Source organism: Emys orbicularis, chromosome 24 (assembly GCF_028017835.1).
Source record: "Emys orbicularis isolate rEmyOrb1 chromosome 24, rEmyOrb1.hap1, whole genome shotgun sequence".
Taxonomy (NCBI): Eukaryota; Metazoa; Chordata; order Testudines; family Emydidae; genus Emys; species Emys orbicularis.
In genome coordinates, this window is record NC_088706.1 from 1,432,322 (window position 1) to 1,458,012 (window position 25,691).

General features: G+C 47.9%; 1 protein-coding gene across 1 annotated transcript in view; it reads right to left on the minus strand.

Moving 5' to 3' along the window:
* CERS4 (ceramide synthase 4) overlaps positions 1-25,086 on the minus strand; it is a 124,665-nt gene extending 99,579 nt beyond the window's left edge. Inside the window, exon 1 of the mRNA XM_065422098.1 lies at positions 25,046-25,086. The gene's annotated coding sequence lies outside the window, so the exon portion shown is untranslated. The remainder of the gene's footprint in view (positions 1-25,045) is intronic.
* Positions 25,087-25,691: the final 605 nt, after the last annotated feature.

Sequence of the window (25,691 nt, forward strand, 5' to 3'; positions counted from 1 at the left end):
AATCATAGGTGGCGGATATAATAGGCCAGCCTGCTCTGGTGAATTTGCAGACGCTGGATGCCACTTGCGGGGTTTGCAGAGGAAGTTTTTGCTTATTATTATGCCCCATGAAGGTTCCGGGGCAGCTCAGTGTACTCTCTATACCATTATCTAAATCATTGATGAAGATATTGAATAGAACCGGAACCAGAACTGATCCCTGCGGGACCCCACTCATTATGCCCTTCCAGCATGACTGTGAACCATCGATAACTACTCTCTGGGAACGGTTTTCCAACCAGTTATGCACCCACCTTACAGTAGCTCCCTCTAGGTTGCCTTTCCCTAATTTGTTTATGAGAAGGTCATGAAAGACAGTATCTAAAGCTTTACTAAAGTCAAGATACAGTATATCACATCTACCACTTCACCCCCATCCACAAGGCTTGTTATCCTGTCAAAGAAAGTTATCAGGTTGGTTTGACAAGATCTGTTCTTGACAAATCCATGCTGACTGTTACTTATCACCTTATCATCTTTTAGATGTTTGCAAATTGATTGCTTAATTATTTGCTCCATTATCTTTCCAGGTACAGAAGTTAAGCTGACTGGTCTGTAATTCCCCGGGTTGTCCTTATTTCCCTTTTTATAGATTGGCACTATATTTGCCCTTTTCCAGTCTTCTGGAATCTCTCCCGTCTTCCATGACTTTTCAAAGATAATTGCTAATGGCTCAGATATCTCCTCAGTCAGCTCCTTGAGTATTCTAGGATGTATTTCATCAGGCCCTGGGGACTTGAAGACATCTAGCTTGTCTGAGTAATTTTTAACTTGTTCTTTCCCTATTTTAGCCTCTGATCCTACTTCATTTTCACTGGCATTCACTGTGTTAGACGTCCAATCCACACCAACCTTCTTGGTGAAAACCGAAACAAAGAAGTCATTAAGCACCTCTGCCATTTCCACATTTTCTGTTATTGTTTCCCCTCCTCTTATTGAGTAGCGGGCCTATCCTGTTCTCGGTCTTCCTCTTGCTTCTAATGTATTTGTAGAATGTTTGCTTGTTACCCTTTATATCTCTAGCTAGTTTGATCCTGTTTTGTGCCTTGGCCTTTCTAATTTTGTCCCTACATACTTATGTTATTTGTTTATATTCATCCTTTGTCATTTGACCTAGTTTCCACTTTTTGTAGGACTCTTTTTTGATTTTTAGATCATTGAAGATCTCCTGGTTAAGCGAGGGTGGTCTCTTGCCATACTTCCTATGTTTCCTACGCAGGGGGATAGTTTGCTCTTGTGCCCTTAATAATGTCTCTTTGAAAAACTGCCAACTGTCTTCAGTTGTTTTTCCCCTTAGACTTGCTTCACATGGGATCTTACCTACCAACTCCCTCAGTTTGCTAAAGTCGCCTCCTTGAAATCCATTGTCTTTAGTGTGCTGTTCTCCCTCCTACCATTCCTTAGAATCATGAACTCTACCATTTCATGATCACTTTCACCCAAGCTGCCTTCCACTTTCAAATTCTCAACCAGTTCCTCCCTATTTGTCAAAATCAAATCCAGAACAGCCGCCCCCCCAGTAGCTTTCTCCACCTTCTGAAATAAAAAATTGTCTCCAATATATTCCAAAAACTTGTTGGATAATCTGTGCCCTGCTGCTGTGTTATTTTCCCAACAGATGTCTGGGTAGTTGAAGTCCCCCATCACCACCAGTTCCTGGGCTTTGGATGATTTTGTTAGTTGTTTAAAAAAAGCCTCATCCACCTCTTCTTCCTGGTTAGGTGGTCTGTAGTGGACCCCACCATGACATCACCCTTGTTTTACTCCTTTTATCATTACCCAGAGACTTTCAACAAATCTGTCTCCTATTTCCATCTCAACCTCAGTCCAAGTGTATACATTTTTAATATAGAAGGCAATACCTCCTCCCTTTTTTCCTGCCTGTCCTTCCTGAGAAAGCTGTATCCTTCTATACCAATATTCCAGTCATGCGTATTATCCCACCAAGTCTCTGTGATGCCAACTATGTCATAGTTGTGTTTATTTACTAGCATTTCAAGTTCTTCCTGCTTATTCCCCATACTTCTCGCATTAGTATACATACATCTAAGATACTGATTTGATTCCCCCCCACCCCAGTTCTGTCTTGTCTCTCCCTTATCCCAGCTATAACAGCCCTTGCTCCCCCCAAATTCCAACCCTTCTCCCAGGTCTCCATGTTTTTGACTTTCCTGTGGTCTTTGGTCACCTGCTCCCTTCGAACCTAGTTTAAAGCCCTCCTCACTAGGTTAGCCAGTCTGTAGCCAAATATGTTCTTCCACTTCCTCGATAGGTGGACCCCATTTCTGCTTAGCAGTCCTTCTTCCTGGAACAGCATCCCGTGGTCAAGGAAGTCGAAGCCCTCCTGGTGACACCATCTTTGCAGCCAGGCATTCACCTCCAGGATTCAACTGTCTCTGCCTGGGCCCCTACCCTTGACAAGAAGGATCGAAGAGAACACCACCTGTGCTCCCAACTCCCTCACCCTTACTCCCCAGAGCCCTGCAGTCACTTCTGATCTGCTGAGGACCATACCTCACAGTATCATTAGTGCCCACATGGATGAGTAGCAGGGGGTACTAGTCAGAGGGCCGGATGATCCTTGACAATCCCTCCACAACGTCTCAGATATGGCCCCTGGCAGGCAGTGTACCTCCTGGGATGCCATGTCAGGGCGACAGATGGGTGCCTCCGTCCCCCTCAAAAGAGAGTCACCAACCACCACCACCCTATGTTTCCTCCTGCGAGTGATGTCTGTGATCCTCCCAGCCTTGGGGATACTTGGCTTCTCCTCCTCCTCCTTTGGGGGTGATTCCTCATTGCTTGTTGCCAGGGCAGCATAATGGTTCTTCATCACCATGGTGGGTGGGCTGGGAGTAGCGGTGGAGCACTGCCTGCTGCCAGCAGTAACCAGCAGCCAGTGTCCTCCCTGTACCAGAGCCTTATCCTCCTCCCCGGGAGCGTGACACCAGTCCTCTCTAGCTGGGTAGCCTCCTAAGCCTTGGAAGTCTCCATATGAAAACTGTCAATGAATTCCTCATGTGCACGGATGCTCCTCAGCCTACGTACCTCTTCCTGTAGCTCTCCCACCTGCTTCCTGAGAGATTCCACCAGCAGGCACCTCTCACACTGGATGGTCTGCCCCAGCCTGGCTTTCTGTGAATGGGAAATGCAGGCCACAGTCTGCAAATCCACACCAGGATCTGGGTAGAGGCATCCATGGTTAGGTTCTCTGTCTGGATACAGGCGCAGGTGGAGGAGACAGGAGCAGCACTGGCGATGCGGCCCTTCCTAACTATAGCGACTATATTACGTCTCCCTCCCACAAACTCCCTCTCAAACTTCCCTGTTCGCTAGCTCCCCTTGGTCGCTTACCTCATGACAGACAAAGTGAAACGGACCAGAAACAAAAGAAACTGGCTACTAAGTTTTCACTGTCCAAGCTGAGAAAAATGAAAACAGCATAAATCAGGAGACTGGAAAGTGAGGACTTGTCTTCACTTGAAATAGTACAGCAGTACAACAGCAGCACTTCAGTGTAGACACTTCTCCTGCTGGCGTAGGGAATCCACCTCCCAGAGAGGTGGTAGTTAGATCGATGGAAGAATTCTTCCACTGACTTAGCACTGTCTACACGGGGACTTAGGTTGGCTTAACTACACTGCTCAGGTAAGCCGATCTAATTTTCTAGAGTAGACCAGGACTCAATTAGCTTTTTAAAATTATTCTTGTTTAATTACTGGTGTAATTTGCTATGTGAGGAAATTTATTTAAAAGTCATGATCAATACTTTGACTGTGCTCATAGAATCATAGAAATGTAGGGCTGAAAGTATTTGAATTAATTCTTAATGAGGTGCCGGTAACTTAAGAATATCTCAAAAGGATATGGATCGGCAAAACAATTAGACTTCCAGCTCTTTGCGGTTCTTTTTGTTCTCTGTTTGTACAGAATCCAGCACAATGGGGTCCTTGTCCAAGATTGGGGTCCCTAGGCACTACCATAGTAGTAAATATCATCATCATTATGGCCCAATATATTATTGACACTGGGACTATCCCTGAAACATTAAGCATTAGTCACGGTACTTATTACTGCGAACAGTCCCATCACTCCCTAGATTCCAAGGCCAGAAGGAACCATTGTGATCACCTACTCTGAGCTCCTGTGTAACAGGCCAGAGCACTTCCCCAAAATAATTCCTAGAGCAGACCTGTTAGAAAACCATCCAATCTTGATTTAAAAATTGTCCGTGATGGAGAATCTACCACAACCCAGGGTAAACTGTTCCAGTGGTTCATTATCCTCATTGTTAATAGTTTACCCCTTATTTCCAGTCTAAATTTTCTAGCTTCAACTTTCAGCCACTGTTAGACCTTTCTCTGCTAGACTGAAGAGCCCGTTATTCAATATTTGTACCCCACATAGTCACTGCCTAACTTTCTCTTTGTTAAACTAAACAGATGGAGCTCCTTGAGTCTGTCACAAGAAGACAGGTTTTCTAATCCTTCATTCATTCTCATGGCGCCTCTCTCAATCCTCTCCAATTTATCAACACCCTTCTTGAATTGCAGGCACCAGAACTGGACACAGTATTCCTGCAGCAATCACACCAGTGCCATATAAAGAGATAAAATAACCTCTCTACTCCTACTCAAGATTCCCGTTTATGCATCCAAGGATCACATTAGCTCTTTTGTGCCACAGCATCACAGCTCCGGTTTAGCTGATTCTCCACGATGACCCCCAAATCTTTTTCAGAGTCACTGCTTCCCAGGATACAGTCTCTCATCCTGTAAGTGTGGCCTACATTCTTTGTCCCTAGATGGACACATTTACATGTAGCTGTATTAAAATATGTATTGTTTGCTTCTGCCCAGTTTCCCAAGTGATCCAGATCGCTCTGTATCAGTGACCTGTCCTCTTCATTATTTACCACCTCCCAATTGTTGTGTCATCTGCAAACTTTATCAGTGATGATTTTATGTTTTCTTCCAGGTCATTGATAAAAACATTAAATAGCATAGTGCCAAACCAATCCGTATGTGTCCATATACACCATCCTGCAGCCTTAGCATTGCATTTAATCTAGGACGTTAGTGAGCAGCCCTGCAGAGTACAGCCCGGGGAGGATGTATGTGTGGGTCAGACTCACTGAACCAGGGAGTCTTTTCTGTCCCTACACAACCAACCCAGAATTCCACTATAAGCCTGAGGCTTCCGCACGGAGCCAGTCTGTTTACACTCGAAGTGGGGGATTATCTGTGCTAGGGACACCTGTCCATTGTTGCCCGAGCTCAGACCATTACACCTATAATAATTTATGGACAGGAGAGGAGCCGCCCTTGAACACAAGCCACAATGTCAGCCATAACCATTTGAATCTCCATATACAAAGCTCCCATCCCTCGTTCTCACAGCACATCCCTGATTCATGCTGGCTGAGCTCACAGTTTATTTTTAATACACAGCTACTGAGGCAGCTGAAGGACACTTTCTCCTCACATCAATTCACCGCAAACTGATGCAATTACCAGGGCAAAATAACTTTATGAGAAAATCTTTATCATGTGCCCAGTGATTATTGTGGGAACTCTACTTTCACATTTCTACTTTGCAGTTTGAAGACAATGCTGAAATTGCATCCATCTTTCCCTTAAGGACATTAAACACAGCCTCTGACTTCACAGCCTCTGAGCCCTTCTGAAAGGGCAGTTTTCATATACATGGAGAAAGACAGCTGGAAGAGACAGCCAGACAATCAAGAGGCAGTTCCCAAAGGAAAAGTTTTGCCAGGGCCCTGGCTGGGGGAGGTAGTGCTACATCCTGAGTGCAGCCAACATCCCCCTCTTTCAGAACTAGTTTTGTCATTTATTATTCTGATTGGGTGCATGGAGACTACTTAATCTGCAAGGCACATGCCGTTCCTGTGTCTGGTCATTTCTTTACTGAGGAAGTACAATAACTCTGCAAGGCAAAAGGGAAGAAGAATTTCCTAATGTTTTAGAAGTGGGCCGAATAAATCCACGACTCAACATATAAAAAATCCCAACACCTCTCTAAAGTCAAATCACTCCATTTTCTAGAAACTAACTTAAATCATATCAAATCACAGAACCCATTTTCTGTTTATTTCAACTAAAATAACTTACAAATAAATCATAGTAACTGAAACTAAAGCTTATCAGGAGAAGTATCTTCTAGTGGTTAGAACTGGAGACTCAGGTCTCCTGCTTAATGAAAGAGAGGGATGGAAGCCCTGTGCACCAATGTAGGTGTGAGTAGGATGTAAATAATAAATAATAATAATCAGGACTCCAGGGTTCTATACCCAACTATGCCACTGACTCAATGTGTGACCTGGGGTGAATTATATCCGGATTTACCCATCTGTAAACATTACTTACCTACCTCACATATTTAAAGACCTCTCAGGTCTCCCCTCAGTGTACTCTTCTCAGGCTAAACTTGCCTAGTTTTTTAGCCTCTCTCATAGGTCAGGTTTTCAAAATGCTCTCTTCTGGACTCTCCATTTTGTCCACAGCTTTCTTGAAGTGTAGCACCCAGACCTGGGCACAGTACCTCAGCTGAGGCTTCACCAGTGCTGAGGAGAGCAGAACAGTTACCTCTCTAGGTCTTACATATCACACTCCTATTAATAAACCTCAGAACAGTATTACCCTTTTTCACAACTGCATCAAATTGTTCACTCATATTCAATTTATGATCCACTATAACCCCAGATCCTTTTCAGCAGTACTACCAACTAGCTAGTTATTCCCCAATTTGTATTTGTGCCTTGGATTTTTTCTTCCTATGTGCAATACTTTGCACTTGCCTTTACTGAATTTCATCTTGTTGACTTCAGACTAATTCTCCAATTTATCAAGGTCTTTTGAATTCTAATTCTGTCCTCCAAAGTGCTTGCAACCCCTCCCAGCTTGACAATGTTGAATAGTACCAGACTCAGGACTGGCCCATATAGGACCCCACTAAATATGTCCTCCCAGTTTAGCAGCACATCATGGATAACTATTCTCTGAGTATAGGTCTCCAGCCAGACATGCATCCACCTTATAGTAATTGCCCTAGTATGCTTAGGAGAATGTCATGTGGCACTGTGTCAAAAGCCTTGCTAAAATCAAGATATATCATGCCTACTGCTTCCCCCTATCCACTAGGCCAATAACCATGTCAAAGAAGGAAATTAGGTTGATTTGGCATGGTTTGTTCTTGACAAATCCATGCTGGCTATTATTTATCACTCTATTAGCCTCTAGGTGCTTACAAATTAATTGTTTAATAATATGTTCCAGAATCTTTCCAGTTATCAAAGTTAGGCCGATGGGCCTATAATTCCCCAGGTCCTCTGTTCTCCTTTTTAAAAATAGGTACTATGTTTGCCCTTCTCCAGTCCTCCGGGACCTCACCCACCCTCCATATATTCTTGAAGATAATTACCACTGGTTCCGAGATTGCTCAGCTAGTTTTTAAAGTATCCTAGAGGGCATTCTGTCAGGACCTGCTTACTAGACTATATCTAACTTATCTAAATAGTCTCTAACACATTCTTTCCCTTTTCTGGCCTGTGTTCCTTCCCTCTTGTTGTTATCTCCGTTATGCATCCTGTCACAATTAACTTTCTTAGTGAAGACTGAAACAAAATAGGCATTAAACACCACAGTCTTTTTGGAGTTGTCTGTTATTACTCTCCTTCTCTGCTAAGTAGTGGACTACTCCTTCCTTTGTCTTTCTCTTGCTCCTAATGTATTTATAGAATCTCATCTTATTGCCTTTTTATGTACCTTGCTATGTGAAACTCATTTGGTGCCTTAGCCTTTCTGATTTTGTCCTTACACACCTTTGCTATTCTTTTGTGCTCCTCCTTCGCAATCTGTCCATGTTTACCCATTTGTCAGTTACACTGTAAGGTGAGGAGACCAGTCTCAGACTTTCCTACATCCAGCTGACGTTACAGAGAGCGTGGAGCCCACTTTGTAAGGGGCGAACAGCAAGTAATAGATTCTAAACATGCGAGAAGAAAGTTAATTTTCTTTTGAATTACAGGTCAAGTGTAAACCTACAAGCCCAGAAAATATAGTCCTTAAAGCAAAACCCACACTGCAAGTGTCCTGATCTGAACAGTGCTGTGGTGCCTGTCGTCTGGAGGAGGGCACTGGGGGAAGGGATGTTCCAGTGGACCTTTGCTCCTGGGTGGGTTTAAGCCATTACTAAAATGCACCTACCTCATTCTTTGGAGTGGAACTTGAGCAAAGTGCAGATTCTTCCAGTTTCACAGGAGATGGAGATAAGCAAATCTGAAATAGCTGAGCTCATGCTAAAGCAACACTGACTGGATGCACTACCAGAGAGGAAGTTCAGGAAGAGGTCATTCTTGAAAGGCCTCACTCAAGAGGGGATTTCATAAGCAGAAGAGAGCTGGGGGAAGACAGTCCAGACTCATGGTCGAGTGTGTCACTCAGTGATGATGCTTGTGACCTAACTGCACCTGAGGCATCTGCAGAGAAATCCCCTAATACGGCCATACGGCAAAGTAAAATCCCTCGCTCTAGGGGAGGAAGCCAAGGACAAAATTATTTGTGAACTGCTTGTATACATGGGACAGGGAGCTGCAGTAAACTTCAGAAAACTGGAATGTGGCCAAAATTCTAGAGCATCTCCAGTTGCGTGTGTGTGTCAGTGCCTATATTTCAGGCTTTGGGGATAAGTATCCCAAACCCCTTCCCCAGCTGCTGTGCTGAGCACAGGTGCAACACTGCCGCCCAGCCCCTACTCAACAGGGCACACAGTGGGGAGGACAGAGGCCCCAGCAGTGAGGTTAGGGAGCAGCTTCCCAGCCGAGCCTCTTTTCTGGAGCTGCCATCTTGTACTCCAGAATCGAAGCTTTCTTTTAAAAAAGAATAAAATGAAGGCCCTGTCAGCACTTAATAGTGTGGTTTCCGCACACACTTCCAGCGATCGCTGGAGCTGAAGCAGTGCTGGCCATGGGTTAGCTGTAAGTGCAGACAAGGACAAACATGGCTCAGAACCAGTGCAGCTGCATGGATTGCTAGAACCGACTGCTGACATGGTGCTGTTCCCAAGCCTAGACAACACCACGGGCTCTAGTCCCTATGGCCAAGAAGGTAACCTTCAAACTGTGAGCAAAGTCTGACTGAGTGTGTAGGCAGCCTGGAACAATAGGTCAGAAAAGGTGTAAACTGCCCCAACCCATCTCAAAATTATCTGAAGTACCAACATCGTTACCTCTTTCACGGGTGGTCCTAGAACAGAAGATCACATTACAGAGATCTGCACGATCTCCAGTGAGTGGCATCCCAAGTGGGCAGGGCCTAATAGAGTACCACTACACTTTCCCCTCCCCCCCATCCCCAATGCAGCCCTTGAGTGAAGAACAGCTAAGAGGAGATTCGTGGAGAACTCTGCCTGAAACAGCCTAACTCGAGATCCTAGCCTTGCAAACTGACACCATCACCCAAACCCACTTCTGGCTGCCACTACATGATAAAAACTACAAGCCCCCTTCAAAGATGACACAGTGCTATGCATGTCTTCCAAAAGACTATATCACCTGAACAACTGCAGACCCCAGACAGTCTTTGGATAGGAGCCTGAACCACATAATCTGCAGCCCAACTCCTGCATCTCTGATTCTGATTTAAGAATGATGGGTCATTCAGGTTAGAGGAGGAGAATGCCATTTTTGCCCTTGAGTAAGAACCTACCACTTCACATGTAAATCCTGGCATCAGGGGAGGGCTCTTAGTCCCTTGTGCTCTTCTCTAGGATAAACATTTTCTCCTAAGGCAGGGGTTCTCAAACTGGGGGTCGGGACCCCTCAGGTGGTCGTGAGGTTACTACATAGGGGATTGCGAGCTGTCAGCCTCCACCCCAAACCCCATTTTTCCTCCAGCATTTATAATGGTGTTAAATATATAAAAATGTGTTTTTACTTTATAAGGGGGGGGGGGTCGCACTCAGAAGCTTGCTATGTGAAATGGGTCACCAGTACAAAAGTTTGAGAACCACTGTCCTAAGGGGAGCCGTTTTGGAATGAAATATAAAGATGCAAAGAACTGAAAGGCTTGTAAGCAGGGTGCCAGGGTCCTACAGAACCATGAAGCAAGCCTTTCACAGACTCAAGAACGCACACATATGTGGGGAGGGAAGCTGTCTCCCCCAGATTTTACTGAGCAAGCAGCAGATAATAGACACAATGCAATAAAGAGCAGAAAACTGGGAATTCCGTAAGGCCTTGTCTTCACTAGGCTCCTCTCTATCATTACCAAGACATGATAACTGCCTTGCCCAGACTAGGCTTTTGCCTTGTGTGAGCTAAGACACTGAGGGTCTGTCTACACAGCAGTCAGGAAGTGTGATTCCCAGGGTTACACACACTAGCTCTGCTGGAGCCAGCTGAGTTTGTACCCCGAGGGTCAGGTGGGATTGTACATGAGTGGCTAGCCAAAGGGCCACACTGCTAGTTTTAGCACACTAGGTCGAGTAGAGCTAGCATGTCTATGTCTACGTCTACCCATGCGGGAATCGCACGTCCCAGCTGCAGTGTGACCTATCCTGAGGCCTGGTCTACACTAGGAGTTTAATTCGAATTTAGCAGCATTAAATCGAATTAACCCTGCACCCGTCCACACAATGAAGCCATTTATTTCAAAATAAAGGGCTCTTAAAATCGATTTTTGTACTCCTCCCTGACGAGCAGAGTAGCGCCAAAATCGATATTGTCATTTCGAATTAGGGTTAGTGTGGCCGCAATTCAATGGTATTGGCCTCCGGGAGCTATCCCACAGTGCACCATTGCTGTCCAGAGCGGTCACAATCTGAACTCGGATGCACTGGCCAGGTAGACAGGAAAAGCCCCGCGAACATTTGAATTTTATTTCCTGTTTGCCCAGCGTGGAGAGCACAGGTGACCACAGAGAGCTCATCAGCACAGGTAACCATGCAGGCCGATAATCGAAAAAGAGCACCAGCATGGACCATACGGGAGGTACTGGATCTGATCGCTATATGGGGAGAGGATTCAGTGCTAGCAGAACTTTGTTCAAAAAGACGAAATGCCAAAACTTTTGAAAAACTCTCCAAGGGCATGATGGAGAGAGGCCACAATAGGGACTCAGATCAGTGCCGCGTGAAAGTCAAGGAGCTCAGACAAGCCTATCAAAAAACAAAGGAGGCAAACGGTCGCTCCGGGTCAGAGCCGTGGACATGCCGCTTCTACGCCGAGCTGCATGCAATTCTAGGGGGGGCCGCCACCACTACCCCACCTCTGACCGTGGATTCTGAGGCGGGGGTAATCTCATCAGCCACACCTGAGGATTCTGCGGACGGGGAAGAGGAGGAGGACGACGAGGAGCTTGCGGAGAGTACACAGCACTCCGTTCTCCCCAACAGCCAGGATCTTTTTCTCAGCCTGACTGAAGTACCCTCCCAAGCCAGTATCCAAGACCATGACCCAATGGAAGGGACCTCAGGTGAGTTTACCTTTTAAAATATAAAACTTGTTTTAAAAGCAAGCATTTTTTAATGATTACTTTGCCCTGAGGACTTGGGATGCATTCGCGGCCAGTACAGCTACTGGAAAAGTCTGTTAACGTGTCTGGGGATGGAGCGGAAATCCTCCAGGGACATCTCCATGAAGCTCTCCTGGAGGTACTCCAAAAGCCTTTGCAGAAGGTTTCTGGGCAGTGCAGCCTTATTCCGTCCTCCATGGTAGGACACTTGACCACACCATGCTAGTAGCAAGTAATCTGGTATCATTGCATGACAAAGCCTGGCAGCGAACGGTCCCGGTGTTTGCTGGCATTCGAGCAACATCCGTTCTTTATCTTGCTGTGTAATCCTCAGGAGAGTGATATCGCTCATGGTAACCTGGTTGAAATACGGGAATTTAATTAAGGGGACAGAGGTGGCCGTTCCTACTGGGCTGTTTGCCTGTGGCTGAAAAGAAATCCTTCCCTGCAGTTAGCCAAGCGCGGGGTGGGGGGTGGGGGGGAAATTGGCCCTGAGCTTTTCGCGTTTGGCTAGCAGGGATCTTCCCTGATACCAGCCACGCGGTGGGGGGAGGGATAAAGCGATCATTCAGAGAATTGGATGGGGGGGGTAGTTTGTTTTCTGCTGCTGAAGGTTAACAGGAAAACCGCAGCACTCAACGGGCTTTGCTTGGTATGTGGGAAAGGAGGGCGCAGAAGACGAAAGACAATGGCTTACCATGGCCGCATGCAAGCCGAATTCTGTTGCCCGGACCTGCGTCTGTGATCTCTAGCAGCAAAGCCACAGGCACTCAATATTAAGAGGCAAAATGCGACCTTGCACAGAAATCACATGTGCTATGTAATGTGAATAGTGTTGGTCACCGTGAAAGAGTATAAGCATCCTTAGCCTCTAAGGATAGAACAAGAAGCAATGGGCTTAAACTGCAGCAAGGGAGGTCTAGGTTGGACATTAGGAAAAAGTTCCTAACTGTCAGGGTGGTTAAACACTGGAATAAATTGCCTAGGGAGGTTGTGGAATCTCCATCTCTGGAGATATTTAAGAGTAGGTTAGATAAATGTCTATCAGGGATGGTCTAGACAGTATTTGGTCCTGCCATGCGGGCAGGGGACTGGACTCGATGACCTCTTGAGGTCCCTTCCAGTCCTAGAATCTATGAATCATTGTTCTGTAAAATGTATCTTTTTAAAAAATTCTCTCCTTTTTTCCCTCCCTCCAGCAGCTGCAAATTTTTCAAGCCTCCCTCCTCCGTCCCGAAGGCTATCTCAGATAAGGCGTCGGAAAAAGAGGACGCAAGATGAGATGTTCGCGGAAATCATGGAATCCACCCGCAGTGAAAGAGCTCATCTGAATGAGTGGAAGGACACGGTTTCAAAGTATAGGAAAGATGCCAGTGAACGTGAGGACAGGAGGGACCAACGTGAGGACAGGAGGGATGCTCGAGATGAGAGGTGGCGGCAGGAAGATCAGAGGAGGCAGGATGCAACGCTGGGGCTGCTGCGTGAGCAAACAGACATGCTCCGGCATCTGGTGGAGCTTCAGGAACAGCAGCAGAATAACAGAGTGCCGCTACAGCCCCTGTATAACCCCCCTCCCCCCTCCCCATGTTCCATAGCCTCCTCACCCAGACATGTAAGAACGCGGGGGGGGGAGGCTCCGTGCACCCTCCCATTCCACCCCAGTGGACAGCCCAAGCAAAAGGTTGTCATTTTTTTAACCTTTTTTTAGTGGCCTTTTCCTTCCCGCCGATCCTCCTCCCAAACCCCACCCAGGTTCTCTCCCTCTTTTTATAATCAATTAATAAAGAATAAATGATTTTTAAATAATAGTGACTTTATTTCCTTTGAAAGCAAGCTGTGATCGAAGGGGGAGGGTGGGTTCCTTACAGAGAATGAGTCAATAAAGGGGGCGGGTTTTCATCAAGGAGAAACAAACAGAAATTTCACACTGTAGCCTGGCCAGTCATGAAACTGGTTTTCAAAGCTTCTCTGTTGCGCAGCGCTTCCTGGTGTGCTCTTCTAATCGCCCTGGTGTCTGGCTGCGCGTAATCAGCAGCCAGGCGATTTGCCTCAGCCTCCCACCCCGCCATAAAGGTCTCCCCCTTACTTTCACAGAGATTGTGGAGCACACAGCAAGCAGCAATAACAATGGGGATATTGGTTTGGCTGAGGTCTGACCGAGTCAGTAATGATCGCCAGCGACCTTTTAAACATCCAAATGCACATTCTACCACCATTCTGCACTTGCTCAGCCTGTAGTTGAACAGCTCCTGACTCCTGTCCAGGCTGCCTGTGTATGGCTTCATGAGCCATGGCATTAAGGGGTAGGCTGGGTCCCCAAGAATAACTATTGGCATTTCAACATCCCCAACGGTTATTTTCTGGTCCGGGAAGTAAGTCCCTTGCTGCAGCCGTTTAAACAGAGTAGTGCTCCTGAAGACGCGAGCATCATGAACCCTTCCCGGCCAGCCCACGTTGATGTTGGTGAAACGTCCCTTGTGATCCACCAGTGCTTGCAGCACCATTGAAAAGTACCCCTTGCGGTTTATGTACTGGGTACCCTGGTGCTCCGGTGCCAAGATAGGGATATGGGTTCCATCTATCGCCCCACCACAGTTAGGGAATCCCATTGCAGCAAAGTTTCCCAGAGTCACTACCTTTCGTAGCAGCAGCTCAGTGATTGCTTTGGCTACTTCCATCACAGCAGCCCCCACAGTAGATTTGTCCACTCCAAATTGATTCCCAACTGACCGGTAGCTGTCTGGCGTTGCAAGCTTCCACAGGGCTATCGCCACTCGCTTCTCAACTGTGAGGGCTGCTCTCATCTTGGTATTCTGGCGCTTCAGGGCAGGGGACAGCAAGTCACAAAGTTCCATGAAAGTGCCCTTACGCATGCGAAAGTTTCGCAGCCACTGGGAATCGTCCCACACCTGCAACACTATGCGGTCCCACCAGTCTGTGCTTGTTTCCCGGGCCCAGAATCGGCGTTCCACGGATAGAACCTGCCCCATTAACAACATGATCTCCAAAGCACCGGGGCCCGCGGTTTGAGAGAATTCTGTGTCCATGTCCATATCACTCTTGTCGCTGCGCCGCCGTCGCCGCCTCCTCCTCGCCTCGTTTTTCTGGTCCTGGTTCAGCATAAACTGCACGAGAATGCGCGAGGTGTTTACAATGTTCATGACTGCTGTCTTGAGCTGAGCGGGCTCCATGCTTGCCGTGGTATGGAGTCTGCAGTGTTCACCCAGGAAAAAAGGCGCGAAATGGTTGTCTGCCGTTGCTTTCATGGAGGGAGGGGTGAGGCTGTACCCAGAACCACCTGTGACAATGTTTATTGCCCCATCAGGCACTGGGATCTCAACCCAGAATTCCAATGGGCGGGGGAGACTGCGGGAACTATGGGATAGCTATGGGATAACTACCCACAGTGCAACGCTCCGGAAATCGACGCTAGCCCCGGTACATGGACGCACACCGCCGAATTAATGTGCTTAGTGTGGCCGCATACATTCGACTTTATACAATCTGTTTCCAAAATTCGAATTCTGTAAATTCGGATTAATCCCGTAGTGTAGACATACCCTGAGTCTTGCTCATCTGTGACCTGTGAAACTCTAGCTGAGAAATGCATACCTGTTAGGATTTTAATTCCTCCAGAGATCTTTGGTTTTAAAGAGTGCCAGTTCCAACGCCCTGACCAGTCATCACAGGATAAAGAGACATGCCAGTCTAGCAGCTAAAGATCGGATGCTACAAAGTGATTTAGCAAACCACTGATGTCACAAAACGAGCTCCATTGGGTTGGCTAATGAGGCAGCTCTGATCAGCAAAGCAGATTCCCAGATTCTAGCTACCCCAAGAGGAACAGATAGAAAGTACAGAGGCAGGTGTTTGGATAATGGCTGTAGACTTACCATCTGCTACTTTATTTTCTCAATAACCAATTACTAGAGTCATTTCACAAGTGGGATTTCTTTTTTTTTTTTTTTTTTTTTTTACTTTTTCAATTTAATTCTGCCTGCAAAGCAAAACACACCCTATGACAGGATCTCTTGGCACAGACAATCACAGAAGAATGAGAAGAGAAAAGACCCACTAAAGCAGCCAGTTCACCTCCCAGCCAATGCAGGGTTGCTCTCTATAATAGTGGAGAACTAGCTCTACTAGGAGTTAAGGCTGAGAATCCCTTTCTGTTTAAAGGATGACGACTCTTAATGCTCTAAAATCTGCATGCTTATCAGACTTCCTTGAAATCTGATGTGATCCAAATTTGGGCTCATTTGACCAAGGGGTTTCTGAGATACACCCTCCACCCCTGCAATAAACAGCTTTCTAAAGGGATATTCTGGTAAAGATGTTTTGCTCAGACCTAGAGATCAAACAAACCATCACTCTGATCCAGGCACAAGAGTCTCACTCACTTGAAGGTTGCCCGCAGAGAGTACCTGGCACCAGCTAGCCCTTTCGGGAGCAAAATTCAGAATGTTATTAGCACGAGTTTGGCTCTCCAGTTAGGCTCTTGAGTGAGGGTCATGCACCGAACAGATCACAGGGAGCATGTGCCGAGAGTGAGGCTAGAAGGATTTGTAAGTGGAAAGCGTTCACTGCAGCTGGAGAGCTCAGGGAAATAAGCGGTAAGCCTTTGCTGCCCAATTCACCCAGACAATGATGGTTAAGTCCCACCTTGGGCAAAAATCTGGAAAGGCTAGGTGGCATATTGCTGAAATCTGTCACTATTGGGTTTCTTTTGTATTATTTTTTTTATTTGGGGGGAATGTAATCAAATTATTTTTGTAAAAAGATTAGAGGTGAATGCTTGCTAACAAGGGAGGGGCATTCTATGCCTCGAGGAGTAGGGGGAATAGGGATGAGAGGGCTTTGGGCTGCAGAGAGGATCATGGAGATGGGTGATGGAGGAGGCCAGAGGGACTGAGGGGGGGACATGGGGGTGAGTGGCATGGGCATCTGTCAGCCCCACATTTTTCCTTTGTGTGTGTGTGCCATGATCTGGGAGGCCCTACCCTGTGAAGGGAATCTGAGCACCTGTTCCTGAGCTGGGACATGGGGGCCTTGCCTCTCTAGGGGTATCTGAGCCCCATACCCAGCCCCCCATGTGTGTGCCAGTATCTGGGGCCCCCTGCCCATCTAGGCCCCTCCATGTCCCTCTTCATGTGAGCCAGGTTCTAGGGAACTTGCTTCTAAGTTGCACTTCTTTACCCCCCCCCCATGTGAGCTAAGATCTGGGGTGCCTTATTCCTCTAAGGGGGTCTGAGCCCATCTCCCTACCACCCACCTCCATGTCAGCCAGGATCTGGGGAAGCCCTGCCCCTCTGGGGGGAGCACAGAACCAGCATGCTCAGAGTCTGCACCAAGAACACACTGCTGAGCCTGGGGTGAGGAGCTGAGAACTGGCAGAATTCAGCAACTCTCCTGCACTGGGGAGGGAGGAAGTGAACCCCCACTCACATCTCAGCGCTAGGGTTTCAGGCTGTATTCAGCGCCTCTGGTTAGTATATTTCAGCTGAGAACATCTTATGGAGATGAATAGACCACTTCACATCTCTCTGAGCCTGCTATGCTGCTCATGGATGAGTAGAACCCTCCATTCTTCCTCGAGGTTCATAAAATATTAAAGCGGAGCGCCAGCTCTGCTCTCCAGCTAAGGTTGGGAAGCCCTTCCTATTTAAAGGATGATTATTCAGGACAATCTGTGTAAGCATGTGCACTTACTCTAAAATCCACCTGCTTATACAGATTGGCTTGACATTTGCTTTGCCTCGTGGTAGCATAGGGTAGGGTTAGTGATCCAAATGTGGGGTCATTTGAGCAAGGGGTTCCCGAGACACTGCCCCCAGGGAAAAAAAACAGCATTTCATTAAGTTCACAGATTCTAGCAACTTTGAAGTTTGAAACCCACCCTGGGCAGCAATCTGAGACTGAATTATAAACATCTGGGGAAAATCTGCCTCTGTCAAGGTGAGATGTGTTGGGTTTTTGTTTGGTTGTTTAGTATTTTTTAAAATGTAATGCAAGTACAGCGGATACGTAAGAAGGCTCTCAAACTATTTTTGAAAAGAAAATAAATGACACATGCAAATGCTCACTGGGAAGATAGCATAGGTGGGGACAGGGAGAGAGGGGTTTGGGTCTGCAGTGGGAGATGGGGTAGAGTGGGGAAGGGGATAAATGGGAATGGGTAGTAGGGGAAGGAAGAGGGGTTAGGGGCTCAGGTAAGGGGGAGTGGGCAGGGAGAGGACAGAAAGGGTTGGAGAATGTAAGAGGTAGCAGAGGAAGGTGGGGGGGGGCTGTCAGCCCTGAATTCTCCCCTTCCGTGTGTGTACTGGAATCTGGGGGGACCCTGTTCCTTTTGGGCTGTCTGAGCCCCTCTCCTTGTCCCCCATGTGAGCTAGGATCTGGATGGGGGGCTGAAAGTACTGCAATTTTAAACATCTGAAATTCAGAAAAATAAATAAAGTAGCCCCAGCGGGGAGGCGGGACTAGCCTAAGTGTGTGGGGAGAGGCCCGGTTTGAAGGAGGGGTGGACTGGGTGGACCTGGGCATGGCTGAGGAAGCCTGGCTGAAGCAGGGGCAGGAATCCCAGCTGAAGGTCCCACCTCACTATGGACAATATCTGTTTCAATAAAGAACTTTGTCAGTAGCAGGGCAGTGGGGTCTTCAGTGCCTGTTTCAATACAGAATTGCATAGATTTTGTCAGTAGCAGGGTGCTGGGGTATTGTCAGTAGTGAGGTGGGATAGGAGAGCAAGCTGTGGGTTTGATGATGGGTAGGGGAAAGTATAGGGTTAGGTGGTATCCTGGGTGCAGGTGTGAAGGGACTGTAAACAGAATGAAGTAGCTGTTAAATTTTACAAGCATGGTATTCTTTTGGGGGAGTAGGCTCAGGGCTTGAGCACAGGGCAGGTGCAGGTCCATTACAGTGAAAAGGAATGTGAGTACAGGGGTTCTGGGCATTGCTCAGGAAGGGCAGAGTTAAAGTGATGTGACCATTTACCTTAACTCTGTATTTCCTGGTATCAGAAGTTTGAGTCTTGCCAAACTGACGTTCTAGAAGGGTAAGAGCTATCACCTGGCAACCTCAACTTGCATTAATCAAATTTTGTGCCATTTCATTGTACGTGTTTTAGTGCCTTGTCCGGTACAGCTTTAGAAGTCTCAAGCTATAAGGCTTCCATCACTTCCCTTCGGAGATTAATCTGCAGCTGAATGAGTCACATCACTGTGAAACGTATGCAGATCTTCAGCCTAATTTTCCTTTCCTAACTTCCTGTTTCACCTTCCTGGGCCGCACTAAACAATCCCCCTCTCTGCTTGATGGCAGACGTGAATGCAACATGATGAAGACAGATTTGTGTGCAGGACATTCTGCAAACCATGCTGCAGTGGGCATTCAGCACACAGCAGATAACACATGCTTTTTCCTCTCTGTTAAAGGATATTGGTACTTTGTGGTTCAATGAAGCCATCCTAGAGTGCATCCCTCTGTGAAATCACTCATATCAGGGAATGCAAGATCACCGATCAACCTCTCCCCTACAGCCTCCCTTCATTCATTTCCAAATCTTGTCCTGCCCTCTGATGTCTCCTTCTGGATATCTCACCATCAACATAACGTGGCCAAAAACAAACTTATCTTCTCTCCCATGCCTGCTTCATCATTCTCTGTTCCTATGAACCCCACTGCTATTCCCCTGTCCATCAAGCCTATAACCTAAGAGTCACCCTGACCCCTCTCTCTCCTTCATTCCCCTTATCCAGGCTGTGACCAGATCCTGCCACTTCATCCACCACATCTCCATGATTTAGAGATTTCAAGGCCAGAGGGGACCCTTGTGATCATCTAGTCGGATCTCTTCTATTACACAGGCCAGAGAACTTCTCGCCAGTAATTCCTCTTGAACTACCACAGACCTTTTAAAAAAGCATCCAGTCTTGTTTTAAAAATTGCCAGTGATGGAGAATCCACCATGACTGTTGGTAAATTGTTCCAACAGTTAATTACCCTCACTATTAAAAATGATTCAACCTTCTGTGCGTGTCCAGCCAGCTAACACTGTTCTGCAGGCCCCCTGATCTCTTACCTTGGTTATTGTTACCTCCTCACCCCAACACCCCCAACATGCACCCTCCTTTCCACCCATTCACAGTACTGTTGCCAAGACAATATTCCTTGCCTACTGGTCTGGTCAGATCACTCCTCTGAACTACTCTATTGACCCCCTACCTTCTCCACTACCTCAGGTGTAAGTTTTCTGTCCTCACTCTCAAGGTTTCCCACAACTCTGACCCCCATATTTAGCTAACCTCATCTCCTTTCACACTGCCCTCCCACCCACTCTGCTCTCAGTGCCACCGTAGATCTCCATTCATCTGCTTCTCCTACATACATGGTAGCACTTTCTCCCAGCCCACCCACTACACGTGGAGCGACCTCTCTGAGCTGATCATCAAGGCCCCAGATGTTCCTCACTCAAGTTCCTCCACTTCTGCCACAAGGCCTAAAAGAAACCAGCCAAATAAAACGTCTACTCACCCCTCAACAAAACATACTTTTCTGTGCTGCCACATGCTAGCCTTCCCTGAGTGTGAGCTCTCCCTGATATCATATCCCCACCACTCCCTTTCCTACCCAACTGCCCCGCTGCTGTCTGTTCCTCCTTTGTCACATTATGTCCAATTCAGTTTGCAAGGTACTCAGGGGAGGGATCATCTCTTCTGTCTGTTTTCAAAGGTGTTTAGCACAGCTTGGGCACTAAATAATAAGCAATAACTTCTGAAATAATAACTGATTTTCCACTTTAAAGCAGGAGTTTGGCAGCATGTTCATGAAATTCTGCTTTAACATGCGCGCTCCATCAGCAGACATGCAAGCACCAGCAGGTCCTTGGCTGTATAGTACCTCTTCTGCTCTCAGACTTCCCCATGGTCCTGGTAAACAATCAGGAACAGAGCAAAACCACAGTTCAGACAGGTGGCAGGAGAGGGTCAAGAATCACCCTCCCAGCCTGGCCACTACTTCCTGTACTAGTACTTTCTGGAGGAACGTGAAGGGGAAAAACAGACAAAGAAATGATGACCCTGTCCAGGGAATGGAGAGTGCAGCTTCCCCTGCTGTAACTCTGCATGGAGCTCTCAGGGAGAATCTGTCTTATGACTCGGCAGGCCGGCAAAGAACCCTCCAATGAGACAGCTCCAGAGATTGCTCTGGGTCCAAACACATGCTCTTCCTTCAGGCTTCTCTGACCCTAGGATTTGCTGAGTTGTCAGAGTTTCCAGCTGTCAAAATGTCCAGGTTTTTATGGCCAGCCAGGCCACATACTCTGCCTTGCTTCTCTCTACAGTGCTACTTGACACAACCTGCACATGGGGCCCCGAGGGCTCGTAACCTGTTTAGAGCTCTGCAGACTGTGAACAGCTCTACTGTGACATTTACTCTGCCGAGTTCCACAGCCACATTATGCTCTGGTCAGCAAAGATGTGCAACTGCCTGGCTTCAATGCATCTATCTATAATCTCTCCAACAGGCAGATCAGACAAGAAAGGGTAGCTCTGAAACCCTTAAGTTCCTCATCTGTGGCATTAGCTCTAACCACACAGCCTGCCACAGGCACAAATTCGCTCCTCAGTTGTTTGCCTTTTTCCTTACATCCAGTGAGAACTTATGAATGTCTCTGTAACAGAGTATGGCCATAGGAAAGGCCAAACCACCCCAGAGCCCAGCAGCCTTGTTAAATACCACGAGGTGACAGACACGGCAAACAGCCCCTCCTGACACGTTTGCTATGAATTCCCTTTTGGGCCCAAGAACTGTTAGGATCAAAGACGTGGCGTCTGGGATTCACAGAGATTCTCAGCAACAAGAATGACATTACAATATTTCTAAGAAGCTCCACTGCCCTTAATAGCTGGCATGGGGCTGTGATATTCGGTCCGGAGACCTCTAACTCTGCTTCACACCAGCTATCATCTATGCAAATAAGCTTTTCACTCAGAGAGACCTTATGAAATAAACAACTGTCCTCATGATCATAGTTAAAAAGCCTGGGCACACACCATTACCCTCCACTGATAATGTGGCCTTGGCAAGACAGCTGTAGCAATTTCCTGTAGCTGGGAAGCCTGCAATTGCAGAAGCAGGCTATGCTTAGATGTGTTTCTGCCAGAAAATCTGCTTTGTAAGCCATCATTTAAATCTTTTGAAGCTGTCTATGTGGCTCAGCTGTGTAGCCACAAAGAGGCTTAAGGGCTTTACCCTTAAGAGACAGTGTTCCCTAGCTGCTGTGGGGACTGCAAATAGAGAACTTATCCAGCCCCCGAGAGTTTCCATTTGGCTTCTAGGCCAGTACACTAGGCCTCCCCTCATTTCCTCCTCTGGCTAGAGTGATTTGTGAAGGAAGAGCCCTATCACTGTCTGGAGCTGAAGTACAGCGGTAGCTCCTCTGACACCCACTGCAGAACTCATGGGGGGGAATTAATCTTCGTCAGATCTCAGTCTCCTTGCTTTGACAGAGGGAGGGACTGCAGAAACCACACAGCAATTAAACCCTGCTTAGGTGGATTTGTCCTGCCTCTAGCCACAGCAGAGAGGGTTAGAGCCCAAGGCCCTTGGAGCAGCTGGATACTGCATTCACAGGAGCGCCTTCCTACTTGGGAGTGACCATGCTGGCTGCAGACCTACAAATCTCCCCCTACTTTACCTCCTCAGTATTGTTCTGCCCCAGGAGGTCAGGATTACTGAGGGCAGTGGTTTTCAACCTGTGGTCCGCAGACTATGTCTAAGATTTCCAAAGGAGTCCACACCTCCATTCAAAATTTTTTTAGGGGTCTGCAAATGGAAAAAGGTTGAAACCCCGACTCAGGGTAAGGAACCCACCCTTTAGGCAGAACCTCGTCAATCCGTAATACCTGGTGTGCCCTGGCACTGCCCAGCCACTACCGGTGCTGACTGCTCAGCAGGACTGACATCCAGGCCTTCTGGGCAAAGGAGAGGCATCTCCCTTTCAGCTGAGTTTCAGACACACCATGCCACTTTCCCAGTTTCTGTTCCAGCTCTGGACAATGCAACACTCCCAGGAAAGGCCCCATGGGGTATGTCTATATGCAAAGAACCCCATGTTACTGAATTTCAGAGCCTGGGTCAATTGACTTGGGCTGCGGGACTAACAACAGCAGTGTAAATGTTCAGGCTTGGGCTGGAACCGGGCTCCAAGGCCTTCCCCACTCATCAGGTTTCAGAGCCTGGGCTCCAGCGTGAGCCTAAACATCTACACTGCTCCTTTTAGCCCTGCAGCCGGAGTCAATTGACCAGTGCCACAGGTCCTTCTTTGCAGTGTTGACATACCCATAGTGTCCATCAGCTTCCACTGAACAGCAGGTCACACAAGGCCCTGTGACAGCAGCTTTAAGGGGTTTCCTTCTGTTGGGGTGACTTTCCTGACAATTACAAATGAGCCAATGGGCTCCTCTTGGATTGGATGTGTTCTCTCAGCTTCTGGTGGTGCAAGGAGAATCACCAGCTGCCTTTGTGTTGCACAGGTGGCTAGGGCAGACTACACAGAATCATTCAGGTTTGGCCCCTGCCCTCCACCCCCCATCATGACTGAGGGGCAGTTGGGTCAAACCTGAGCAGCGTTACAACCCCATGCACCTGGTCACAATGTTTAGCATGGGGAGCCGGGCCCAGCCATGAGTCCCAGGAGACGCTGCTGTGGAGCGAGTCATGGACACAAAAGGAAAAGTCACAGACAAATGGGAAAAGTCACACAATCCATGACTTTTCCCCCCACAGTGACCTATCTGAAACTCTAATTATGATCACCTACTCCGATGTCCTGCATAACGTGGGTCATACAACCTCACCCAATGATTGCCCCATTGAGTCCATAATTTCTGGTTGTACTAGAGCAGCTCTTTTAGAAAGAGACATCCAGTCTTGATTTACATCTGGCTAACTTCATCTTCCAGCACTGGCTCTCATTCTGTGAGATTAAAGAGCCCTCCACAATCAGAAATCTCCTTCCCAGGTAAGTATGTACATGCCATGATCAAGGGAATGGAGCATGAGATGCTCCACTTTTTTTGCTCACTTTGACCCCATCCTGGGGAGGGGTTGGCAGAGCACCCCCAAGCAGTGGGTCACTGAGATACATGGGCAACTCTGCCTCTCAGGGCGATTGTCTCAAGCTCTTTGCAGCCTCAGGCAGACATTGCATCGGTGACACTCAAGTCACATTTTTAAGATTTTCTGCCCTACCGGAGGGGCGTGATTTGTAAAGTGCACTAATGCATAGCACTCTGCCTGCCTGTATATGCCCTGCTGACACCTCGGGAAAGTACCTACTTTGCTTTAACATCAACTCTTTTCTGTAGACAAGCCCTCATTTACCCGCAGGAGGGCAGAACCATTTGCAGTGGGGGAGGTATTAAAGCACAAGTGGTTTGGGGTTTTCAAATGGACCCAGAAGTGGGCTAAGGAAGTGGTTCTCAACCAGGGATACGTGTACCCCTGGAGGTATGCAGAGATCTTCCAGGGGGTACATCAACTCATCTAGAGATTTGCCTAGTTTTACAGCAGGATACATAAAAAGCACTAGCAAAGTCAGTACAAACTAACATTTCATACAATGGCTTGTACTTACCTTTCAGTGTATAATATATAGAACGTATAAGCAATATTTATATTTCAATTGATGTTAACTATATGGCATAAATGAGAAAGTCAGCAATTTTTCAGTATTACTGTGCTGTGACACTTCTGTATTTTTGTCTGTTTTTATAAGCACTGCCAGCCCTGAGCCGCTACTGCCTCCCAGCACTGTCAACCACGCCCCAGCCCATCGCCCCCAGAACCTGCCAGCCTCCATTAACTCCTCCCTGGGCATCACAACCCTAAGGGCCCCCCTCCCGTTCTCCTGTATGTATTGTCAAACATGAGCCTCACCCCATCTCCTCTGGGCACCGCTAGCCCTGAGCCCCTCCCCTTGGTCTCAGAGCTGCCCCCAGCCAGACATTGCCAACAAAGCTCATGCACCAACTCGCCAGGGCATAGCCGGCTCCAACTCCCCCCCTTCTCCTCCCCACCCCGGGACACTGCCCCTCCCAGCCCCCTTCTCTCTCTCCCCTCCCGGACACTGCCCCTCCCAGCCCCCTTCTCTCCCCCCCCCCCCCGGGACACTGCCCCTCCCAGCCCCCTTCTCTCTCCCCTCTCCCGGACACTGCCCCTCCCAGCCCCCTTCTCTCTCCCCTCTCCCGGACACTGCCCCTCCCAGCCCCCTTCTCTCTCCCCCCTCCCGGACACTGCCCCTCCCAGACCCCGGGACACTGCCGCTCCCAGACCCCTTCTCTCTCCACCCTCCCGGACACTGCCCCTCCCAGCCCCCCTTCTCTTCTCCCCCCCCCCCGAGACACTGCCCCTCCCAGCCCCCTTCTCTCTCCCCCCCGAGACACTGCCCCCCCCCCGCGCGCTGGGGCGGCTCTCACCTGCTCCCCGCTGAGCCCCACCGCCAGCGGCTCCGGCTGCCCGGCTCGGCGCGCCCGGGGCAGGCAGGGGGGCGGCGGGGGCGGAGCAGGCCAGCGAGGCGGCGGGCGGGGCCTCCCCGCTGGAGCCAGGCGGGCCCTGTGCGCTGCCGGGCAGCGTGAAGCTGATGACACAAGGTGCAGGGCAGCAGAGACGCAGACCCCAGTTGTCTTCATGGCCTCCTTTGAGTCTGACTTGCCTCCACCCTGACTGAACAGCCTTTGTCTCCTGCTGCCTCTGTTCTTTCCTTCTGTTTCCCATCCCCATTGTTCTCCCCTTCTAGTCTCTTGTACTTTTCTAAACCCACCAGTCCCACTTTCGCCTGGTCTCCAAATTTCCTTCCCAAACATCCATTTTAGTCATTCAAAAAAAATCTTTTAATGAAAAAATATATAGTCATCTTCTAATATGCAAATGACAAGAAGCATAAATATGAGCACGTAGTCTTCCAAAAGCAATCACATGCTTGGATGCTGCTGGCGCGGAACCCTTGTCCGGAAGTCACACATTTCCCCATCCATTCATCAGTCCCTGTGTTATGTCTAACCCTGGGTTATAACTTGGTGTGGCAGAATTTCATTTTTATTTTTTATTATTTCAATGGATAAT